We start from the raw sequence: 25744 nt of genomic DNA on the forward strand, positions 1-25744 counted from the left end.
ATAATACTGCCGCTATGTATAAGAATATAACTACTATAATACTGCCCCTATGTACAGGAATATAACTACTATAATACTTCCCCTATGTACAAGAATATAACTACTATAATACTGCCCCTATGTACAAGAATATAACTACTATAATACTGCCGCTATGTATAAGAATATAACAACTATAATACTGCTCCAATGTACAAGAATATAACTACTATAATACTGCTCCTATATACAAGAATATAACTACTATAATACTGCCCATATGTACAAGAATATAACTACGGTACTATAATACTGCCCCTATGTACAAGAATATAACTACTATAATACTACCCCTATGTACAAGAATATAACTACTATAATACTGCACCTATGTACAGGAATATAACTACTATAATACTGCTCCTATGTACAAGAATATAACTACTATAATACTGCCCCTATGTACAAGAATATAACTACTATAATACTGCTCCTATGTACAAGAATATAACTACTATAATACTGCCCCCTATGTACAAGAATATAACTGCTATAATACTGCCCCTATGTACAAGAATATAACTACTATAATACTGCTGCTATATACAGTGGCGTAACTACAAAGTTATGGGCCCCGGTGCGAACTTCCAAATGGGGCCCCCCACCCCACCCCGGGTCCCCCCGCCTCAACCCCACCCACCCCCGCCCCCCCACCTTCCCCTAGATACGCCTTGGACTGTTGCAGGAATCTCCTGCACTGCAACATGGTGTTGGGTGCCAGCACAGCCCGCACAGTGGTATATCCAGCACAGTGGTATATACAGCACAGCCCGCACAGTGGTATATCCAGCAGAGCCCTCACAGTGGTATATCAAGCACAGCCCGCACAGTGGTATATCCAGCACAGCCAGCACAGTGGTATATCCAGCACAGTGGTATATCCAGCACAGCCAGCACAGTGGTATATCCAGCACAGCCAGCACAGTGGTATATCCAGCACAGCCAGCACAGTGGTATATCCAGCACAGTGGTATATCCAGCACAGCCCGCACAGTGGTATATCCAGCACAGCCCGCACAGTGGTATATCCAGCACAGCCCGCACAGTGGTATATCCAGCACAGCCCGCACAGTGGTATATCCAGCACAGCCCGCACAGTGGTATATCCAGCTCAGCCCGCACAGTGGTATATCCAGCACAGCCCACACAGTGGTATATCCAGCACAGGGATATATACAGCACAGCCCGCACAGTGGTATATCAAGCACAGCCCGCACAGTGGTATATCCAGCACAGCCCGCACAGTGGTATATCCAGCACAGCCAGCACAGTGGTATATCCAGCACAGCCAGCACAGTGGTATATAGAGCACAGGGATATATACAGCAGAGCCCGCACAGGGGTATATAGAGCACAGCCCGCACAGGGGTATATAGAGCACAGCCCGCACAGGGATATATACAGCACAGCCCGCACAGGGATATATACAGCAGAGCCCGCACAGGGATATATACAGCAGAGCCCGCACAGGGGTATATGTCATGATCTCTGCAGGCAGAGATCATAGCAAGCCTATAGAGGGACAAGCTCTCGGAAGATGGAACTATACTGACCATGAACTAAGCCTGCCGCGCAACTAGAAATAGCCAGGTAGCATTTCCTATTTATCGCTAGATGCCCAGCTCTGGCCTAAGACCTAAATAGCTAGCAGAGGGAAATATAAGACCTGGCTCACCTCTAGAGAAATATTCCAAAGAAGACAGTAGCCCCCCACATATAATAACGGTGAGTTCAGATGAAACAACAAACGCAGCAGGAAAATAGTCTTAGCAAATTTGAGGTCCGCTTACTAGATAGCAGAAGACAGATAGTATACTTTCATGGTCAGCAGAAAAACACTAACAAAACACCATCCAGAGATTACCTTAAACTCTGGCATTAACTCATAACGCCAGAGTAGCAATCCCTGATCAACGAGAGCTTTCCAGACACAGTAACAAAACTTCAGCTGTGAACTGGAACAAATAGGCAAAACAAAACATGGACAAAAGTCCAACTTATCTAGTAGTAGTCTAGAAGCAGGAACAAGCACTGAGAGGCATCAGATAACATTGTTGACCGGCAAGAAACCACCAGAGAAATGAGCTTAAATAGCGACACCCACTACTGATGGAATCAGGTGAAACAGGAAAGAGGATGACAAGTCCAATTCCACAAGCGGCCACCGGGGGAGCCCAGAATCCAAATTCACAACAGTACCCCCCCCTCAAGGAGGGGGCACCGAACCCTCACCAGATCCACCAGGGCGACCAGGATGAGCCCTATGGAAGGCACGAACAAGATCAGAAGCATGAACATCAGATGCATTGACCCAAGAATTATCCTCCTGGCCGTAACCCTTCCAGTTGACCAGATACTGGAGTTTCCGTCTGGAAACACGAGAGTCCAAAATTTTCTCCACAACGTACTCCAACTCACCCTCAACCAACACCGGAGCAGGAGGCTCAACTGAAGGTACAACAGGTACCTCATACCTGCGCAATAACGACCGATGAAAAACGTTATGAATGGAAAAGGACGCAGGGAGGTCCAAACGGAAAGAAACAGGATTAAGAATCTCCAATATTCTATAAGGGCCGATGAACCGAGGTTTAAACTTAGGAGAAGAGACCCTCATAGGGACAAAACGAGAAGACAACCACACTAAATCTCCAACACAAAGCCGAGAACCAACACGACGATGACGGTTGGCAAAACGCTGAGTCTTCTCCTGGGACAACTTCAAATTGTCCATAACCTGCCCCCAAATGTGATGCAATCTCTCTACCACCGCATCCACTCCAGGACAATCCGAGGATTCCACCTGACCGGAGGAAAATCGAGGGTGAAACCCCGAATTACAGAAAAACGGGGACACCAAGGTGGAAGAACTGGCCCGATTATTGAGGGCGAACTCTGCCAATGGCAAAAAAGCAACCCAATCATCCTGGTCAGCAGAGACAAAACACCTCAGATATGTCTCAAGGGTCTGATTAGTCCGCTCGGTCTGGCCATTAGTCTGAGGGTGAAAAGCAGACGAAAAAGACAAATCTATGCCCATCCTAGCACAGAATGCCCGCCAAAATCTAGACACAAATTGGGTACCTCTGTCAGAAACAATATTCTCAGGAATACCGTGCAATCGGACAACATTCTGAAAAAACAGAGGAACCAACTCAGAAGAAGAAGGCAACTTGGGCAGAGGAACCAAATGGACCATTTTAGAGAAACGGTCACAGACCACCCAGATGACAGACATCTTCTGGGAAACAGGCAGATCTGAAATAAAATCCATCGAGATGTGTGTCCAAGGCCTCTTAGGAATAGGCAAGGGCAACAGCAGTCCGCTAGCCCGAGAACTACAAGACTTGGCCCGAGCACAAACGTCACATGACTGCACAAAGACTCGCACATCTCGTGACAGAGAAGGCCACCAGAAGGATCTTGCCACCAAATCCCTGGTACCAAAAATTCCGGGATGACCTGCCAATGCAGAAGAATGTACCTCAGAGATGACTCTGCTGGTCCAATCATCCGGAACAAACAGTCTATCAGGCGGACAACGATCCGGTCTATCCGCCTGAAACTCTTGCAAGGACCGCCGCAGATCAGGAGAAACGGCCGACAAAATTACTCCCTCCCTAAGGATACCTGTGGGTTCAGAATTACCAGGAGAGTCCGGGTCAAAACTCCTAGAAAGGGCATCTGCCTTAACATTCTTAGAACCCGGTAGGTATGACACCACAAAATTAAAGCGAGAAAAAAAATAAAGACCAGCGCGCCTGTCTAGGATTCAGGCGTCTGGCAGTCTCAAGATAAATCAAATTTTTGTGGTCAGTCAATACCACCACCTGATGTCTAGCCCCCTCGAGCCAATGGCGCCACTCCTCAAACGCCCACTTCATGGCCAAAAGCTCCCGATTCCCAACATCATAATTCCGCTCTGCGGGCGAAAATTTGCGAGAAAAGAAGGCACAAGGCCTAATGACGGAGCAGTCGGAACCTTTCTGCGACAACACTGCCCCAGCTCCGATCTCCGAAGCGTCAACCTCAACCTGAAAAGGCAGATTCACATCAGGCTGACGCAACACAGGGGCAGAGGCAAAACGGCGCTTAAGCTCCTGAAAGGCCTCTACAGCATGAGGGGACCAATTAGCAACATCAGCGCCTTGTCTGGTCAAATCAGTCAGTGGTTTAACGACATCCGAAAAACCAGCAATAAATCGGCGGTAAAAGTTGGCAAAGCCCAAAAATCTCTGAAGACCCTTAAGAGAGGAGGGCTGAGTCCAGTCACAAATAGCTTGCACCTTGACGGGATCCATCTCAATGGAAGAGGGAGAAAAAATATACCCCAAAAAGGAAATTTTCTGGACCCCAAAAACGCACTTAGACCCCTTCACACATAAAGAATTAGACCGCAGAACCTGAAAAACCCTCCTGACCTGCTGGACATGAGAGTCCCAGTCATCAGAAAAAATCAGAATATCATCCAGATATATTATCATAAATTTATCCAGAAAATCGCGGAAAATATCATGCATAAAAGACTGGAAAACTGAAGGGGCATTAGAAAGACCAAAAGGCATGACCAAATACTCAAAGTGGCCCTCGGGCGTATTAAATGCGGTCTTCCACTCATCCCCCTGCCTGATCCGCACCAAATTATACGCCCCACGAAGATCAATTTTAGAGAACCACTTAGCACCCTCTATACGAGCAAACAAATCAGTAAGCAATGGCAATGGGTATTGATACTTAACAGTGATCTTATTCAGAAGCCGATAATCAATACATGGTCTCAAAGAGCCGTCTTTTTTTTTTGAGACAAAGAAAAACCCAGCTCCCAAGGGAGAAGAAGATGGACGAATATGTCCCTTTTCCAAAGACTCCTTTATATATTCCCGCATAGCAGCATGTTCCGGCACAGACAAATTAAACAAACGACCCTTTGGATATTTACAACCCGGTATCAAATCTATGGCACAATCGCACTCACGGTGCGGAGGTAACGACCCAAGCTTGGGTTCGTCAAAGACGTCTTGATAATCAGAGAGGAACTCAGGGACTTCAGAGGGAATGGACGACGAAATAGAAACCAAAGGTACGTCCCCATGAATACCCTTACATCCCCAGCTCAACACAGACATTGCTCTCCAGTCCAAGACTGGGTTGTGAGACTGCAACCATGGCAATCCCAGTACCAAATCGTCATGTAAATTATACAGCACCAGGAAACGAATAATCTCCTGGTGATCCGGATTGATACGCATGGTTACTTGTGTCCAGTATTGTGGTTTATTATTAGCCAATGGGGTGGAGTCAATCCCCTTCAGAGGAATAAGAGTCTCCAAAGGCTCTAAATCAAAACCACAACGATTGGCAAAGGACCAATCCATAAGACTCAGAGCGGCGCCAGAGTCAACATAGGCGTCCGTGGCAATGGATGACAAAGAGCAAATCAGGGTTACAGACAAAATAAACTTAGACTGAATGGTGCTAATGGAAACAGACTTATCAAGCTTCTTTGTACGCCTAGAGCATGCCGATATAACATGAGTAGAATCCCCACAATAGAAACACAATCCATTCTTCCGTCTAAAATTCTGTCGCTCGCTCCTGGACAGAATTCTATCACACTGCATACTTTCTGGCGTCTTTTCCATAGACACCGCCAGATGGTGCACCGGTTTGCGCTCCCGCAGACGCCTATCAATCTGAATAGCCATTGTCATGGACTCATTCAGACCTGCAGGCAAAGGGAACCCCACCATAACATCCTTAACGGCATCAGAGAGACCTTCTCTGAAAGTTGCCGCCAAGGCGCACTCATTCCACTGAGTAAGCACAGACCATTTACGGAATTTTTGGCAGAAAACTTCAGCTTCGTCTTGCCCCTGAGATAGTGCCATCAAAGTTTTTTCTGCCTGAAGTTCCAAATGAGGTTCCTCATAAAGCAAGCCCAAGGCCAGAAAAAACGCATCCACATCGCGTAACGCAGGATCCCCTGCTGGCAATGAGAAGGCCCAATCTTGAGGGTCACCCCTGAGCAAGGAAATCACAATCCTAACCTGCTGAGCAGGGTCTCCAGCTGAACGAGACTTCAGGGACAAATAAAGCTTACAATTATTTCGGAAATTCTGGAAGCTAGCTCTATTCCCTGTGAAGAACTCCGGCAAAGGAATTCTCGGCTCAGATACCGGAGCATGTACCACAAAATCTTGTAAATTTTGTACTTTCGTGATGAGATTATTCAAACCCGCAGTTACACTCTGGAGATCCATTATTGTCAGGTGCACACAGAGCATACAGAGATTAGGAGGAGAGAGAGAGAAAAGACTGCAGCAAGGCAGACTGGAGGAAAAAAAAAAAAAAAAAATTTCAGCAGACTTCTTATAACTCTCCTTTCTCAACCTGGGTCTTTAACACTTTATTGGCCGGTCAAACTGTCATGATCTCTGCAGGCAGAGATCATAGCAAGCCTATAGAGGGACAAGCTCTCGGAAGATGGAACTATACTGACCATGAACTAAGCCTGCCGCGCAACTAGAAATAGCCAGGTAGCATTTCCTATTTATCGCTAGATGCCCAGCTCTGGCCTAAGACCTAAATAGCTAGCAGAGGGAAATATAAGACCTGGCTCACCTCTAGAGAAATATTCCAAAGAAGACAGTAGCCCCCCACATATAATAACGGTGAGTTCAGATGAAACAACAAACGCAGCAGGAAAATAGTCTTAGCAAATTTGAGGTCCGCTTACTAGATAGCAGAAGACAGATAGTATACTTTCATGGTCAGCAGAAAAACACTAACAAAACACCATCCAGAGATTACCTTAAACTCTGGCATTAACTCATAACGCCAGAGTAGCAATCCCTGATCAACGAGAGCTTTCCAGACACAGTAACAAAACTTCAGCTGTGAACTGGAACAAATAGGCAAAACAAAACATGGACAAAAGTCCAACTTATCTAGTAGTAGTCTAGAAGCAGGAACAAGCACTGAGAGGCATCAGATAACATTGTTGACCGGCAAGAAACCACCAGAGAAATGAGCTTAAATAGCGACACCCACTACTGATGGAATCAGGTGAAACAGGAAAGAGGATGACAAGTCCAATTCCACAAGCGGCCACCGGGGGAGCCCAGAATCCAAATTCACAACAGGTATATAGAGCACAGCCCGCACAGGGGTATATAGAGCACAGCCCGCACAGGGATATATACAGCAGAGCCCGCACAGGGATATATACAGCAGAGCCCGCACAGGGATATATACAGCAGAGCCCGCACAGGGATATATACAGCACAGCCCGCACAGGGATATATACAGCAGAGCCCGCACAGGGGTATATAGAGCACAGCCCGCACAGGGGTATATAGAGCACAGCCCGCACAGGGGTATATAGAGCACAGCCCGCACAGGGGTATATACAGCAGAGCCCGCACAGGGGTATATACAGCAGAGCCCGCACAGGGATATATACAGCAGAGCCCGCACAGGGATATATAGAGCACAGCCCGCACAGGGATATATACAGCAGAGCCAGCACAGGGATATATACAGCAGAGCCCGCACAGGGATATATACAGCAGAGCCCGCACAGGGATATACACAGCAGAGCCCGCACAGGGGTATATACAGCAGAGCCCGCACAGGCGTATATAGAGCACAGCCCGCACAGGGGTATATACAGCACAGCCCGCACAGGGGTATATACAGCAGAGCCAGCACAGGGGTATACACAGCACAGCCCGCACAGGGGTATACACAGCACAGCCCGCACAGGGGTATATACAGCAGAGCCCGCACAGGGGTATATAGAGCACAGCCCGCACAGGGGTATATACAGCACAGCCCGCACAGGGATATATACAGCACAGCCCGCACAGGGGTATATAGAGCACAGCCCGCACAGGGATATATACAGCAGAGCCCGCACAGGGATATATACAGCACAGCCCGCACAGGGATATATACAGCAGAGCCCGCACAGGGATATATACAGCAGAGCCCGCACAGGGATATATACAGCACAGCCCGCACAGGGATATATACAGCAGAGCCCGCACAGGGATATATACAGCACAGCCCGCACAGGGGTATATAGAGCACAGCCCGCACAGAGATATATACAGCACAGCCCGCACAGGGGTATATACAGCACAGCCCGCACAGTGGTATATACAGCAGAGCCCGCACAGTGGTATATCCAGCACAGCCCGCACAGGGATATATACAGCAGAGCCCGCACAGGGATATATACAGCAGAGCCCGCACAGGGATATATACAGCACAGCCCGCACAGGGATATATACAGCAGAGCCCGCACAGGGATATATACAGCACAGCCCGCACAGGGATATATACAGCAGAGCCCGCACAGGGATATATACAGCTCAGCCCGCACAGTGGTATATCCAGCTCAGCCCGCACAGTGGTATATACAGCAGAGCCCGCACAGGGATATATACAGCAGAGCCCGCACAGGGGTATATAGAGCACAGCCCGCACAGGGGTATATAGAGCACAGCCCGCACAGGGATATATACAGCACAGCCCGCACAGGGATATATACAGCAGAGCCCGCACAGGGATATATACAGCAGAGCCCGCACAGGGGTATATAGAGCACAGCCCGCACAGGGGTATATACAGCACAGCCCGCACAGGGGTATATAGAGCACAGCCCGCACAGGGGTATATAGAGCACAGCCCGCACAGGGGTATATAGAGCACAGCCCGCACAGGGGTATATAGAGCACAGCCCGCACAGGGATATATACAGCAGAGCCCGCACAGGGATATATACAGCAGAGCCCGCACAGGGGTATATACAGCACAGCCCGCACAGGGATATATACAGCAGAGCCCGCACAGGGATATATACAGCAGAGCCCGCACAGGGATATATACAGCACAGCCCGCACAGGGATATATACAGCACAGCCCGCACAGGGGTATATACAGCACAGCCCGCACAGGGATATATACAGCAGAGCCCGCACAGGGATATATACAGCAGAGCCCGCACAGGGATATATACAGCAGAGCCCGCACAGGGATATATACAGCAGAGCCCGCACAGGGATATATACAGCAGAGCCCGCACAGGGATATATACAGCAGAGCCCGCACATCTCATCTCCCCCCCGATAATGGCCCCACAGTCCAGTTAAAAAGAAAAAAAAAAAAAAACTCTCCTCACCTTTCCTTTTGCCCGCGCTGCTCCTGGCGGCTGCAGTCTGCCCAGGACACTGCAGGTGCGCGATGATATGACGTCATCGCGCACCCGCAGTGTACTGTCAGAGGCAGAGCGGGGAATGATGGGTGAGGGGGCGTCAGCAGACGCTCTCTCCTCCACATTGCATTGAACTATACCGGTGTCATAGACGCCGGTATAGTTAAATGCGGCGGCGGCGGCGGCACTCGGGGGAGGGCGGGGGGGAACAGTGCAGCGGCCCACTACTGGCACCGGCTCTTCTGGCATTTGCCAGAAGTGCCCGATGGCCAGTCTGGCCCTGCACTGACCTGCCAACCCGGGGCCCGGTCGCAATGGCGACCGCTGCGACCGCGGTAGTTACGCCCCTGGCTATATACAAGAATATAACTACTATAATACTGCCCCCTATGTACAAGAATATAACTACTATAATACTGCCCCTATGTACAAGAATATAACTACTATAATACTGCCCCTATGTACAAGAATATAACTACTATAATACTGCCCCTATGTACAAGAATATAACTACTATAATACTGCTCCTATGTGCAAGAATATAACTACTATAATACTGCTCCTATGTGCAAGAATATAACTACTATAATACTGCTTCCTATGTACAAGAATATAACTACTATAATACTGCTCCTTTGTATAAGAATATAACTACTATAATACTGCCCCCTATGTACAAGAATATAACTACTATAATACTGCTCCTATGTACAATAATATAAATACTATAATACTGCTCCTATGTGCAAGAATATAACTACTATAATACTGCCCCTATGTACAGGAATATAACTACTATAATACTGAGAAAAAGCAGAAGTCCAGCGTGGGTGATGTCCATAAAAAATACCTTTTATTCCATTTTTGTTAAAAGCACATAAATCCAAAGTCCATCTTCATATTCATAGACACAAAAACGGGTGATTCATACCAGTGACAGTCACAGGCTTAAAGTGCATTAAATTCAAACGCGTTTCAACAGTCGTGCCGCCTTACTCATTGTACAAGAATATAACTACTATAATACTGCCCCTATGTACAAGAATATAGCACTATAATACTGCTCCTATATACAAGAATATAACTACTATAATACTGCCCCTATGTACAGGAATATAACTACTATAATACTGCTCCTATGTACAAGAATATAACTACTATAATACTGCCCCTATGTACAGGAATATAACTACTATAATACTGCCCCTATGTACAGGAATATAACTACTATAATACTGCTCCTATGTACAAGAATATAACTACTATAATACTGCCCCTATGTACAGGAATATAACTACTATAATACTGCTCCTATGTACAAGAATATAACTACTATAATACTGCTCCTATGTACAAGAATATAACTACTATAATACTGCCCCCTATGTACAAGAATATAACTACTATAATACTGCTCCTATGTTCAAGAATATAACTACTATAATACTGCCCCTATGTACAGGAATATAACTACTATAATACTGCTCCTATGTACAAGAATATAACTACTATAATACTGCCCCCTATGTACAAGAATATAACTACTATAATACTGCCCCTATGTATAAGAATATAACTACTATAATAATGCCCCTATGTACAGGAATATAACTACTATAATACTGCCCCTATGTACAAGAATATAACTACTATAACACTGCCCTTATGTGCAAGAATATAACTACTATAATACTGCTCCTATATACAAGAATATGACTACTATAATACTGCCCCTATGTACAAGAATATAACTACTATAATACTGCCCCTATGTATAAGAATATAACTACTATAATAATGCCCCTATGTACAGGAATATAACTACTATAATACTGCTCCTATGTACAAGAATATAACTACTATAATACTGCCCCTATGTACAAGAATATAACTACTATAATACTGCCCCCATGTACAAGAATATAACTACTATAATACTGCCCCCTATGTACAAGAATATAACTACTATAATACTGCCCCTATATACAAGAATATAACTACTATAATACTGCTCCTATGTACAAGAATATAACTACTATAATACTGCCCCCTATGTACAAGAATATAAGTACTATAATACTGCTCCTATGTGCAAGAATATAACTACTATAATACTGCCCCTATGTACAGGAATATAACTACTATAATACTGCTCCTATGTACAAGAATATAACTACTATAATACTGCCCCCTATGTACAAGAATATAACTACTATAATACTGCCCCTATGTATAAGAATATAACTACTACAATAATGCCCCTATGTACAGGAATATAACTACTATAATACTGCCCCTATGTACAAGAATATAACTACTATAACACTGCCCTTATGTGCAAGAATATAACTACTATAATACTGCTCCTATATACAAGAATATAACTACTATAATACTGCCCCTATGTACAAGAATATAACTACTATAATAATGCCCCTATGTACAAGAATATAACTACTATAATACTGCCCCCTAGTACAAGAATATAACTACTATAATACTGCTCCTATGTGCAAGAATATAACTACTATAATAATGCCCCTATGTACAAGAATATAACTACTATAATACTGCTCCTATGTACAAGAATATAACTACTATAATACTGCCCCTATGTACAAGAATATACTATAATACTGCCCCTATGTACAAGAATATAACTACTATAATACTGCTCCTATGTACAAGAATATAACTACTATAATACAGCTCCTATGTGCAAGAATATAACTACTATAATACTGCCCCTATGTACATGAATATAACTACTATAATACTGCTCCTATGTACAAGTATATAACTACTATAATACTGCCCCTATGTACAAGAATATAACTACTGTAATACTGCTCCTATGTACAAGAATATAACTACTATAATACTGCCCCTATGTACAAGAATATAACTACTGTAATACTGCTCCTATGTACAAGAATATAACTACTATAATACTGCTCCTATGTACAAGAATATAACTACTATAATACTGCCCCTATGTACAAGAATATAACTACTAAAATACTGCTGCTATGTAGAAGAATATAACTACTATAATACTGCTCCTATGTACAAGAATATAACTGCTATAATACAGCCCCTATGTACAAGAATATAACTACTATAATACTGCCCCTATGTATAAGAATATAGCTACTATAATACTGCTGCTATGTAGAAGAATATAACTACTATAATACTGTTCCCTATGTACAAGAATATAACTGCTATAATACAGCCCCTATGTACAAGAATATAACTACTATAATACTGCCCCTATGTATAAGAATATAGCTACTATAATACTGCCCCTATGTACAAGAATATAACTACTAAAATACTGCTGCTATGTAGAAGAATATAACTACTATAATACTGCCCCTATGTACAAGAATATAACTACTATAATACTGCCCCTATGTACAAGAATATAACTACTATAATACTGCTCCTATGTACAAGAATATAACTACTATAATACTGCCCCTATGTACAAGAATATAACTACTATAATACTGCCCCTATGTACAAGAATATAACTACTATAATACTGCTCCTATGTACAAGAATATAACTACTATAATACTGCTCCTATGTACAAGAATATAACTACTATAATACTGCCCCCTATGTATAAGAATATAACTACTATAATACTGCCCCTATGTACAAGAATATAACTACTATAATACTGCCCCTATGTACAAGAATATATCTACTATAATACTGCTCCTATGTACAAGAATATAACTACTATAATACTGCCCCCTATGTATAAGAATATAACTACTATAATACTGCCCCTATGTACAAGAATATAACTAATAAAATACTGCTGCTATGTAGAAGAATATAACTACTATAATACTGCCCCTATGTACAAGAATATAACTACTATAATACTGCTCCTATGTACAAGAATATAACTACTATAATACTGCCCCTATGTACAAGAATATAACTACTATAATACTGTCCCTATGTACAAGAATATAACTACTATAATACTGCCCCTATGTACAAGAATATAACTACTATAATACTGCCCCCTATGTACAAGAATATAACTACTATAATACTGCCCCTATATACAAGAATATAACTACTATAATACTGCTCCTATGTACAAGAATATAACTACTATAATACTGCTCCTATGTGCAAGAATATAACTACTATAATACTGCCCCTATGTACAGGAATATAACTACTATAATACTGCTCCTATGTACAAGAATATAACTACTATAATACTGCCCCCTATGTACAAGAATATAACTACTATAATACTGCCCCTATGTATAAGAATATAACTACTACAATAATGCCCCTATGTACAGGAATATAACTACTATAATACTGCCCCTATGTACAAGAATATAACTACTATAACACTGCCCTTATGTGCAAGAATATAACTACTATAATACTGCTCCTATATACAAGAATATAACTACTATAATACTGCCCCTATGTACAAGAATATAACTACTATAATAGTGCCCCTATGTATAAGAATATAACTACTATAATAATGCCCCTATGTACAAGAATATAACTACTATAATACTGCTCCTATGTACAAGAATATAACTACTATAATACTGCCCCTATGTACAAGAATATAATTACTATAATACTGCCCCTATGTACAAGAATATAACTACTATAATACTGCCCCCTAGTACAAGAATATAACTACTATAATACTGCTCCTATGTGCAAGAATATAACTACTATAATAATGCCCCTATGTACAAGAATATAACTACTATAATACTGCTCCTATGTACAAGAATATAACTACTATAATACTGCCCCTATGTACAAGAATATAACTACTATAATACTGCCCCTATGTACAAGAATATAACTACTATAATACTGCTCCTATGTACAAGAATATAACTACTATAATACAGCTCCTATGTGCAAGAATATAACTACTATAATACTGCCCCTATGTACATGAATATAACTACTATAATACTGCTCCTATGTACAAGTATATAACTACTATAATACTGCCCCTATGTACAAGAATATAACTACTGTAATACTGCTCCTATGTACAAGATTATAACTACTATAATACTGCCCCTATGTACAAGAATATAACTACTGTAATACTGCTCCTATGTACAAGAATATAACTACTATAATACTGCTCCTATATACAAGAATATAACTACTATAATACTGCCCCTATGTACAAGAATATAACTACTAAAATACTGCTGCTATGTAGAAGAATATAACTACTATAATACTGCTCCTATGTACAAGAATATAACTACTATAATACTGCCCCTATGTATAAGAATATAGCTACTATAATACTGCTGCTATGTAGAAGAATATAACTACTATAATACTGTTCCCTATGTACAAGAATATAACTGCTATAATACAGCCCCTATGTACAAGAATATAACTACTATAATACTGCCCCTATGTATAAGAATATAGCTACTATAATACTGCCCCTATGTACAAGAATATAACTACTAAAATACTGCTGCTATGTAGAAGAATATAACTACTATAATACTGCCCCTATGTACAAGAATATAACTACTATAATACTGCCCCTATGTACAAGAATATAACTACTATAATACTGCTCCTATGTACAAGAATATAATTACTATAATACTGCCCCTATGTACAAGAATATAACTACTATAATACTGCCCCTATGTACAAGAATATAACTACTATAATACTGCCCCTATGTACAAGAATATATCTACTATAATACTGCTCCTATGTACAAGAATATAACTACTATAATACTGCCCCCTATGTATAAGAATATAACTACTATAATACTGCCCCTATGTACAAGAATATAACTACTAAAATACTGCTGCTATGTAGAAGAATATAACTACTATAATACTGCCCCTATGTACAAGAATATAACTACTATAATACTGCCCCTATGTATAAGAATATAACTACTATAATACTGCCCCGATGTACAAGAATATAACTACTATAATACTGCTCCTATGTACAAGAATATAACTACTATAATACTGCCCCTATGTACAAGAATATAACTACTATAATACTGCCCCTATGTACAAGAATATATCTACTATAATACTGCTCCTATGTACAAGAATATAACTACTATAATACTGCCCCCTATGTATAAGAATATAACTACTATAATACTGCCCCTATGTACAAGAATATAACTACTAAAATACTGCTGCTATGTAGATGAATATAACTACTATAATACTGCCCCTATGTACAAGAATATAACTACTATAATACTGCCCCTATGTATAAGAATATAACTACTATAATACTGCCCCGATGTACAAGAATATAACTACTATAATACTGCTCCTATGTACAAGAATATAACTGCTGTAATACTGCCCCTATGTACAAGAATATAACTACTATAATACTGCCCCTATGTACAAGAATATAACTACTATAATACTGCTCCTATGTACAAGAATATAACTACTATAATACTGCCCCTATGTACAAGAATATAACTACTATAATACTGCCCCTATGTACAAGAATATAACTACTATAATACTGCTCCTATGTACAAGAATATAACTACTATAATACTGCTCCTATGTACAAGAATATAACTACTATAATACTGCCCCCTATGTATAAGAATATAACTACTATAATACTGCCCCTATGTACTAGAATATAACTACTATAATACTGCCCCTATGTGCAAGAATATAACTACTATAATACTGCCCCTATGTACAAGAATATATCTACTATAATACTGCTCCTATGTACAAGAATATAACTACTATAATACTGCCCCCTATGTATAAGAATATAACTACTAAAATACTGCCCCTATGTACAAGAATATAACTACTAAAATACTGCTGCTTTGTAGAAGAATATAACTACTATAATACTGCCCCTATGTATAAGAATATAACTACTATAATACTGCCCCGATGTACAAGAATATAACTACTATAATACTGCTCCTATGTACAAGAATATAACTGCTATAATACTGCCCCTATGTACAAGAATATAACTACTATAATACTGCCCCTATGTACAAGAATATAACTACTATAATACTGCCCCTATGTACAAGAATATAACTACTATAATACTGCCCCTATGTACAAGAATATAACTACTATAATACTGCCCCTATGTACAAGAATATAACTACTATAATACTGCCCCTATGTACAAGAATATAACTACTATAATACTGCCCCTATGTACAAGAATATAACTACTATAATACTGCCCCGATGTACAAGAATATAACTACTATAATACTGCTCCTATGTACAAGAATATAACTACTATAATACTGCCCCTATGTACAAGAATATAACTACTATAATACTGCCCCTATGTACAAGAATATAACTACTATAATACTGCCCCTATGTACAAGAATATAACTACTATAATACTGCCCCCTATGTACAAGAATATAACTACTTTAATACTGCCCCTATGTACAAGAATATAACTACTATAATACTGCCCCTATGTACAAGAATATAACTACTATAATACTGCTCCTATGTACAAGAATATAACTACTATAATACTGCCCCTATGTACAAGAATATAACTACTATAATACTGCTCCTATGTACAAGAATATAACTACTATAATACTGCTCCAATGTACAAGAATAAAACTACTATAATACTGCCCCTATGTACAAGAATATAACTACTATATGATTCTGATACATTATTCCCGTAGGTGGTCATCATTCTTGGTTTCTGTGTTTTGGGCACATGATTGTCCTGTTTCCCTGCTTTGTTATTATCCAGATTATTGTAATCGTTGACATTAATGAGGATCTTTTCTGGGGTTTGTTAGGCAGTAACGAGTTTCCGGCGCCTTCTGTAGAGGTGTCGGTGCCATACGGACACACATTCTCTCCTTTTCTGGTGCCAGCAGCTCTCCGGTCCTAGGAGCTTGTAGTCATCTAGACGTGGCCGCAGGATTCTTGGTGGTGTGAGCACAGGGCGCATTCGTCTTATTTACCAAAAACACAGTTTTTTCATTTTGGGTAAAAACAACATAACTAAGATAGACGGTTCCATCGATTTTCTTCCAAAATGCAAAGTGAGTCATTGTAGCAGCAGACGCCCACCATAGCCGAGCAGTGATCATTTTGTTCTGGTGGCATTCATCACATCATTACAGAGTTGAAGAAAATGACACAGTTCCTCTGACAGCGAGGAAAATAAAAATGATTAACCCTTTTCTCACTGTATCTGAAAGATCATCAGTATTGACTCTACTAATTTAAAGAGCTCCCATCATTGTCATCCCTTAAAGGGGCGGTCACAATACCTGCCATGGTGATTTCTGATTTTTAAACACCACTTAGCCCCATTCAAGCTCTATTAGTTCTGTTAATGGGGGGACATGGTGGTCCAACTCTACGGATCACTCATCGAGGGTCTATCCTAGTAATATTCCATATGTATTATGGGAAACCCATTGACTTCATCAAATCTTCAAAATGCCCAAATGGGCTTCTATGCTTTTATTGGCCCCAAAAGGAAGATTACACTCTGCTTTTACATGGGTTTGGTCTGTAGCTTGGATCCCTGCAGATAGCATTCTGCATTGACAACAAGCAAAGCAATGCCGCCAACCCCAGTCATTACATCTTCCGATATATGGAGAAATTAAAAAACGGAGTGCCTCCGCTTCTCCGATACTATGAGATCTTTTAGAACAAATAAATCAAACACAACGTTAAATTGTACTTATAGCAGAAACGTTGATTCATCGGTTTAATTAAAGAAGAACTTTACAACAATTTGTCACTTTCTATAAATATGTAATAATAATAATTTGCTAACCTGGTGTAAATGCCGCTGTTTTCCTGAATCTGGCGATACTTTTCTTTTGTTTCTGCGCCTTTCCGTTCCGGAGATATGGTCAATTCTTTTCTGTATATAAATTTACTCTTTTTAGTCAACTGGGTGTGGCCCTTAAAGAACACGCCCATGAAGAACAATTGAGGACGACGCCCAAAAATTCTAGATATATACAGGAAAGAAGAGGCCATATCTCAGGAACGGAGAGGCGTAGAAATGAAAGAAAAACATCGCCGGATTCGGAAGAAGAGCGGCATTCACACCAGGTAACAAAGTATTTGTCTTATAGTAGTAATCTGAGCTAAAGTATTCTTATGGCTCATACTCTTGGACAGGCATGATTGTCATTTTTCTATTGTTCTCCCTCTGTCTCTGCCCCTCATACTTTGACCTACAGATCATTTTTTCCTGATTGGCTTCTCTGTATCAGCAGAAGCTCACAGAGTGACGGGAGGAGTCCGAGTCAGTAAGAGACCAGAGTTCCCTTTTAAGTATTACAGACAGACACTAAACCTCAAAAATTACATAACCATCATCATTACGAGACCCGGCGATACTTTACACTACAGTCTCTTGTCAGTGCCGGCGTCAGGTTTTCAGAATCTCACCACAACTCCTGATAAATGTGTTTTCTCACCTAATTTACACATTGGAAGCAAGATATTTGCATTTCAACACCAATTATCTGGATGTGGCTGAGGTTTAATATTAGAACGCTTGTTGCTGAGCAGCCCCGGATAGGTTTAGAACGGAGGTAGAGTCGTGTCAAGGTGAAATGAAGATCCTCAGTTCAGGAAGAGGAAGGCTTCTTCTTACATTATCTCTGACCCCATGGACTGGCTATGGCAAATCTCTTCCTTAAAGTGGACCTGTCATCAGGTGAAAAGTGGCCAGGTTTTGCCCTTATTTTATTCCCTCTACTTCCTTGAGTATTTAAAGAAGCATTCCTCCTCTTCCTCCACTTTTTCCTCCTCTTCCTCCTTCTCCTCGTCCTCCTCCCATCAAAGTTTTTATCCTCTTAATATTTTGCAGTCATCATATTATACAGCATTGTGAACTTACAGTTGCTCATTTTGCCTTTCTACCCAGTTAATTGTTCTCTTTGCTCTCTGTAGAAACAGGAAGTCTCTTGTCCCTGCAAAAATCATCCCCATCTTCAACTCCTGACTCAGCTGCTTCTCCTCTCCAGGGGATTTTGCAGTGACTTATGAGTCATGCAGGGAAAATTGACCTCCTGTTTCTACATAGCGCTAAGAGGGATTCAGCTCCTCAGTTATTAATCATGTGATGTCATAGACTTAATGGAGAACAGAAGAATTAGCTGGGTAGAAAGGAAAAATGTGCAATTGTAAGTACACAGTGCTATGTAATATAATGACGGCAATATATTAAGAGGATAAAAACTTTGATGGGAGGATGAGGAGGAAGAGGAGGAGGATGAGGAGGACAAGGACGAGGAGTGCTTATTTAAGGTTTTTTTAATTTACCATACGGTTCTGTAAAGATGGACATTTTTTGATATCTCATTCCAGTTTTTATTGTTTTTATAAAGGGGGTGTTGCTCACATGGTGATTATGCAGAGCAGCTTAAACAAACACCTTCTAAAAGCAACGTCCCTTTGGTAAAGGACCATAAAAATTACACGTCTACAAAAAAAATATCTTTTTTTAGGTGCCAAGGTTTTTTGAATGGATTTAGTATATTTTGAGGGCGCTGGATTCACAGATCCCATTACTTTTGCTGAATTGGTTCTCATTTGTGAGATAATTTGTGTATGATAATAATGCGTGTGATAATAAGTGCAGAAGCTTTTGGCTCTTTGTGTCTTAGGTAATGAAATATCCCATATAATTATTGTGTGTTTCAGTTTCAGGGCTTACAATGCTATAAAAGCCAGAATTCTACTGTAATCAATTAACTATTAAATATCTCAGAAACTAGAGCCCATCTGGCAAAACCGGCGTCATATAATAATCTCGTGCCAACATATTCCACAGCACTTTACAGTTTTTCTTAATCAGCACCATAATTAATCTAAAACCGTTCAGACACCAAAATCACTGTATAGCGGTGTTCTCACTAATAAAAAAAAGTCCAATATCTCCGGGATTTAATGGCCAATTTAAGAAAAAAAAAACTGAACTGAATACTTAGGGGAACAGTGGGAATAATATAGGAGCGTAAACTGGACTCTTTCCACCTGGGGACAGAACCTCTGTAACTTAGTAGATATGATTTTAGATCTAGAGGAGCCATACATGTTGTGACGCCTCCCCAGATATCGGGTGTTTCCTCCTCCCTCTCCCCTCTCGCAGCGAGCACTCACAGCAGCAGGCAGTCTCAGGGGCTGAGTCAGCAGCACCTGCCTCATTCTATGTGTGGAGGCTTCTGAGCAGTTTTTAGATACGAAACGGACACCTGGATGTCACTATGAGAGGGTCCATAAAACAGTGATGCTCAGCGAGGCAGCAGTGATGGAGGAGGGACAGGCGTCGACTTATGGAATCTTCTGTGGCAGAATATAAAGCTCTGCTCTGGGCGTAATGCAGAATGGGAGACTGTTCCTTCACCTTCCATGTGTCAGTATGAGAGAGGGAACCCCTAAGCCACGAGTATCTGTTCCACCTACTTCTTGAAGGTTCACTGTGTAGAGGTTCGGGCATCCGGCTCCTAACTCCGAGCGCCACACGTCATCATCATCATCATCCAGCGCTCAATTCTCCTGCTGACACCACAATTCTGTTTCCTGTCATTTCTTATGTAACTTTATGTAGAAATAATGTCCAACGACTGTGTGGAGAGAAGGGATCGCTTCCTTCAGACGTGATGTACCAAGCAGACAGAGAAATTCCAAAATATGACATACTGTATGGGAACTGTACTGTCAGCAAACTTGGCGTAAAATAATAATGTGTGCAAATCTAAGAAACTTTGTAATAAATCTGCTTCTTTCTACACTTATCAGACTTTTCTTCCTCTCCTTCCATCTCCTAAACCCACCACATCCACTCAGCTCGACTCTGGACTGTCAGCAGCTTACGGTGTTGTCGTGTGGCACAGTCCTTTATGCTCTACAGAGAGGGGAGAAGGAGGAAGATTGAGGAGCAGGGAGAGAAAACAAGACTCAGGAAAATCATACTGGGCTCTCAAACAGGTCTTATTTTCCAGCCTAGAGCTGGATTCACATCTACAATGCTCAGTACTGCTATGTAATTTCCTCCATGCTGCTGTTGCTTCTGTCCAGGTGATAACTAAGGAATGAAGAGCAGGGATCCATATATCTGCAATGTATTGGAGACACTATAGCAGCAAATCTCCCACCTTTTTGCTTGGAATCAATTGCACGCTAAGAGATAGAGCCGAAAGAAGCAAAAACCTGGTGAAAATGCAGGAGTGATAAGTGTCAGAAATGGAGTTATTCTGCACACTCACAAAGGATGGGTGGCTGAAAGTATCTCTTTAAATGCACTTCTTAGGTGTGAAATGGCAAGCCAAAAACCAGGATAATAGGCTAAATAGATGCCAGGGAGGGAAAGAAGGGAGATGCAGCTGCAGAATTTTTACTTGAGTTCCAGTGAGAGGCAAATGCTCGTTATTCGAGTTTGCAATCCCCGCATGTTTTATGGTTGTCTAAACGTGCGGCCGCTGGGACTCAAACATGTCACTTGATCCCCCTCGATACTCGATGCATACCCGAGCACCGTAGGCGATCTTGAGTAATGAGCACTTGCGCTCATCACTAATTAGACCTCATTCACATCTATGTAAGGTGGATTCTATGTTCTTTATCTAACATTCTTCCAGTTCTTTTCTCAATTATCTACAATTCCATGCAACCTAGACACTGATTGACACTCCCCTTGAGAAAGCACATCTGTGAAACGCGCGTCGGGGCATATGTGGTGTCGCAGATGGGCTGTTTACAACACTATGGGTGAGTTCTAGTTTATACTTTTCTCCATGAGGTCGGTTCAAAACGTGTTTTCACTGCATGCACTTACTTATTGACTTCCGGTCATTTGGACATATTTGCACTACTATCATTAATACCTGCAGCTTGATCTTGTTCCGCATCACTACTTATTCTGGCTTGATTACCTCCTCTATTTTTCGATTCCTCATACATGTGTCATGGTTACTTTTGATTCATGTTTTTTTTTTAACTTTTAATGCATATTTTTGTCAATAAAAAATTACTTATTTTATCTATATTTCTACTACCCTTCTTTTTTGAGTGATGTCTTTTGGATATTTGTTATCCATTTTTTAGTGTTAGATCTAGTGAAGAGTAGTGATGAGCGCAAGTGGTCGTTACATGAGTTTTCAAACCCCGCATGTCTTATGGTTGTCCAAATTTGCGGCCGCAGGGACTCAAACATGTCACTCAAGCCCCAGCGATACTCGGTGCATACCTGAGCACCCTAGGTGATCTCGAGTAACGAGCATTTGCGCTCATCACTAATTAAACCTCATTCACATCTTTGTAATGTGGATTCTATGTTCTGTATCTAACATTCTTCCAGTTCTTTTCACAATTATCTAATTCTTCCAATAGCTGAGGGTTTGTTACAGTTCCATGCAACCTAGACACTACACCATAAGCTCAATAAATCCATACCTCTCACCCATTTATCAGTTATTTTCCACCTTCGTGACTTAATGGTCATGTTATTTTTGAGAAATGAGCGGCTATTTGATATTTATGATGTTGCTTATCCAAAGATACAAAAAATATGCTGTATGAGTATAGAGTGTGAGAAGTTGTAGAGTGTGAGAAGACGTAAAGTGTAATAAGACAGAGTGTGAGAACTTGAAGACGTAGAATGTGAGAAGACGTAGAGTGTGAGAAGACCTGGTGTGAGAAGACCTGGTGTGAGAAGACCTGGTGTGAGAAGACGTAGAGTGTGAGAAGAGGTAGAGTGTGAGAAGAGGTAGAGTGTGAGAAGAGGTAGAGTGTGAGAAGAGGTAGAGTGTGAGAAGAGGTAGAGTGTGAGAAGAGGTAGAGTGTGAGAAGAGGTAGAGCGTGAGAAGACGTAGAGTGTGAGAAGAGGTAGAGTGTGAGAAGAGGTAGAGTGTGAGAAGAGGTAGAGTGTGAGAAGAGGTAGAGTGTGAGAAGAAGTAGAGCGTGAGAAGACGTAGAAGGCGAGAAAAAGTAGAGGGCGAGAAGACGTAGCGTGCGAGAAGACGTAGCATGCGAGAAGACGTAGCGTGTGAAAAGACAGAGTGTGAGAAGACGTAGAGTGTGAGAAGACGTAGTGTGAGAAGATGTAGAGTGTGAGAAGACATAGAGGGCGAGAAGACGTAGAGCGTGAGAAGACGTAGAGGGCGAGAAGACATAATGGGAGAAAACGGAGAGCGGGAGAAGACTTAGAGCGGGAGAAGATGTAGAAGGCGAGAAAAAGTAGAGGGCGAGAAGAAGTAGAGTGCGAGAAGAAGTACAGTGTGAGAAGACGTAGAGGGTGAGAAGACGTAGAGGGTGAGAAGACGTAGAGGGTGAGAAGGTGTAGAGCGTGAGAAGATGTAGCGCGTGAGAAGATGTAGAGTGTGAGAAGATGTAGAGCACGAGAAGACGTAGAGCGCGAGAAAACGTAGAGGGCGAAAAGACGTAGCGTGCGAGAAGACGTAGCATGCGAGAAGACGTAGCATGCGAGAAGACGTAGCGTGTGAAAAGACATAGAGTGTGAGAAGACGTAGAGTGTGAGAAGACGTAGTGTGAGAAGATGTAGAGTGTGAGAAGACATAGAGGGCGAGAAGACATAGAGCGTGAGAAGACGTAGAGGGCGAGAAGACATAGTGGGAGAAAACGGAGAGCGGGAGAAGACGTAGAGCGGGAGAAGATGTAGAGCGAGAGAAGACGTAGAGCGTGTGAGAAGACGAAGAGAGTGTGAGAAGACATAGAGCGCGAGTAGAAGTAGAGCGTGAGAAAACGTAGAGCGTGAGTGGATGTAGACCATGAGAAGATGTAGTGCTTGAGAAGACGTAGAGCCTGAGAAGACATATAGCAGGAGAAGACGTGGAGGGAGAGAATATGTAGAGTGCGAGTAAACGTAGAGTGCGAGTAGACGTAGAGTGCGAGTAGACGTAGAGTGCGAGAAGACGAAGAGCATGAGAAGACGTAGAGTGTGAGAAGACGTAGAGTATGAGAAGATGTAGAGTGTGAGAAGACGTAGAGCTCGAGAACACGTAGAGCGTGAGAAGACGTATAGCGGAAGAAGACCTGGAGGGTGAGAAGAAGTAGAGCGCAAGTAGACGTAGAGTGCGAGAAGACATAGAGTGCGAGAAGACGTAGAGCATGAGTAGACGTAGAGCATGAGTAGACGTAGAGCGTGAGAAAACGTAGAGAGTGAGTGGATGTAGAGAGTGAGTGGACGTAGAGTATGAGAAGAAGAAGAGCGGGAGACGTAGAGTGGGAGAAGATGTAGAGCGGGAGAAGATGTAGAGCAGGTGAAGACGTAGAGTGCTAGAAGACGTAGAGCGCGAGAAGACGCAGAGTGGGAGAAGACGTGGGAGTTGGACCATGGGTGGTTTCTGAGCTTCTACTTCCGTGTGGACACTTTGTGACCCTGGCTGGATGTTACATCAGCGGTGTCTGTGTACAACCGTGTATCACTTCTGCGAAATACTTCGCATTAATGTGCAATGAACGGGGCATCAGTTGCAGATCTGATTTTTGCAATAGTCCAGTATCTTCTCCATAATTTCCCAGTAACAAGATAGAACTTATTAAAAACAGAACATAACACCTCTAATCAGAAGTGAAGCGATTGAGGGTGACAAGGAGCGATCACACCAGGGTATTTGCGCCTAAGGGGTAGACAGCGGTATTATTAATGTCGTACACCAGGTGCCACATTGTGCATTGCAGCTAAGGACGTGCAAAGTTACACCTTTATTCACAGTCAATACAACTGTATTATACCCTTGACATCGACCCCCCAAAATCAAACTGCACACCTGGTCATCACAGCAATCTGCAGTCACATAGAGAAAGTAACTGCAGACTATTGTTCTGAGAATGGAAAACCCATTTAAGTACGTAATAGATATCAACATATAGTGCTTAAAGGCTATGGACACTTTTGACATGAAAGAAATTGTTTTAACTTTATATTAATGGTTAATTTTGGTTAAAATTGTTTTATTAAGTTTCCATTTGAAATCATCATGTCTTTATTTATTTTCCTAACCTATGACATACAGTATGCCTACTGATAAAAGTTTCAGATTTGTCAGGTGTGGGAGTATCTTTCCACATAATATAGGTTGGATGTGAGCTCTGTGTGTCTCTCCCAGTAATAAGCTGGATGTGAGGTCTGTGTCTCTCCCAGTAATAAGCTGGATGTGAGGTCTGTGTCTCTCCCAGTAATATATCCTGGATGTGAGATCTGTGTGTCTCTCCCAGTAATATAGGCTGGATATGAGGTCTGTGTCTCTCCCAGTAATATAGGATGGATGTGAGGTCTGTGTCTCTCCCAGTAATATAGGCTGGATGTGAGGTCTGTGTGTCTCTCCCAGTAATATAGGCTGGATGTGAGGTCTGTGTGTCTCTCCCAGTAATATAAGCTGGATGTGAGGTCTGTGTCTCTCCCAGTAATATATCCTGGATG

The 25744-nt window shown here is 41.6% G+C and overlaps 1 protein-coding gene across 5 annotated transcripts in view; it reads left to right on the forward strand.

Annotated features, from left to right (window-relative positions):
- PTK2B (protein tyrosine kinase 2 beta) overlaps positions 1-25744 on the forward strand; it is a 181833-nt gene that overhangs the window by 15024 nt on the left and 141065 nt on the right. The gene's annotated exons all lie outside the window — the stretch shown is intronic.

Source organism: Ranitomeya variabilis, chromosome 2 (assembly GCF_051348905.1).
Source record: "Ranitomeya variabilis isolate aRanVar5 chromosome 2, aRanVar5.hap1, whole genome shotgun sequence".
Taxonomy (NCBI): domain Eukaryota; kingdom Metazoa; phylum Chordata; class Amphibia; order Anura; family Dendrobatidae; genus Ranitomeya; species Ranitomeya variabilis.